This window comes from Meles meles, chromosome 7, assembly GCF_922984935.1.
Source record: "Meles meles chromosome 7, mMelMel3.1 paternal haplotype, whole genome shotgun sequence".
In the NCBI taxonomy this organism is placed as follows: Eukaryota; Metazoa; Chordata; class Mammalia; order Carnivora; family Mustelidae; genus Meles; species Meles meles.
Window position 1 is genome coordinate 58318689 of NC_060072.1, and position 1335 is coordinate 58320023.

At 38.2% G+C, this 1335-nt stretch overlaps 1 non-coding gene across 1 annotated transcript; it reads right to left on the reverse strand.

Moving 5' to 3' along the window:
* Positions 1–959: 959 nt before the first annotated feature.
* On the reverse strand, positions 960–1062 carry LOC123947801. Its single transcript, XR_006819834.1, has one exon. It is a non-coding gene; the product is annotated as a U6 spliceosomal RNA (small nuclear RNA).
* Between the last annotated feature and the right edge of the window lie 273 nt (positions 1063–1335).

Here is a 1335-nt window from a genome sequence, read left to right on the forward strand (position 1 = left end):
CAGAGCAAAAGCAGTTCTAAGAGGTAGCAATACAGGCCTACCTCAAGAAATAAGAAAAAACTCAAATAAAAACCCTAACATTACCCTGAAAGGTACTAAAAAAGGAAGAAAAAATAAAACCTAGGGTAGTAGAAGAAAGGAAATAATGAAGACCAGGGCAATAAAGAAATGATGTAGAGATTTTAAAAAATAGAAAAAATCAAAAAAAGTCAGAACCGGTTCTTTGAAAAGATAAACAAAATAGACAAACCTTTAATTAGATTTTTCAAGAAAAAAGGAGAAAGGACCCAAATAAATAAAATCAGAGTGAAAGAGAAGTAACAAAAGATACCCCAGAAATATAAGAGAGTATAAGAGAATGTCATCAAAAAATTATATGCCAACAATGTGCACACGAATGTTTATAGCAACAATGTCACAATAGCCAAAATATGGAAAGAGCCCAGATGTCCATCAACAGATGAATGGATAAAGAAGATGTGGTATATATGTACAATGGGATACTATGCAGCCATCAAAAGAAATGAAATCTTGCCATTTGCAACAATGTGGATGGAACTAGAGGGTATTATGCTGAGCAAAATAAGTCAATCAGAGAAAGACAACTATCATATGATCTCCCTGATATGAGGAATTTGAGAGGCAGAGTGGGAGGCTTGGGGGTAGGGAAGGAATAAATGAAACAAGATGGGATCAGGAGAGAGACAAACCATAAAAGACTCGTAATCTCACAAAACAAACTGAGGGTTGCTGGGGGGAGGGGGGGTGTGGAGAGGGTGGTTGGGTTATGTACATTGGGGAGGGTATGTGATACGGTGAGGGCTGTGAAATGTGTAAGCCTCACGATTCACAGACCTGTACCCCTGGGGCAAATAATACATCATATGTTAATGAAAATAATTAATAAAAAAATTATATGCCAACAAACTGGACAACCTAGAAGAAATGGGTAAATTCTTAGAGACATACAGTCTTTTGTGGATTTGCATGCTATCCCTGTGCAGGGACCTTGCTAATCTTCTCTTGGTCATTCTAATTTTAGTAGTGAGCATGAAACATGCAATCATCCTTTTTTTTTTTTCCCCTAAGATTTCATTTATGTATTTGAGAGAGAGAGAGAGAGAGAGAGAACACAAGCTGGGGGTAGGCAAAGGGAGAAGCATTTTCCTGCTGAGAAGAGAGCTTGATGGGGGCTCAGTCCCAGGACCCTGGGATCATGACCTGAGCCGAAGGCAATGCTTACCTCACGGAGACACCCAGATGCCCCTAAAATCTTTCAAAACTGAATAAAAAAGAAATAGAAAATCTGAACAGGTGGGTTACAAGTAACAAAAT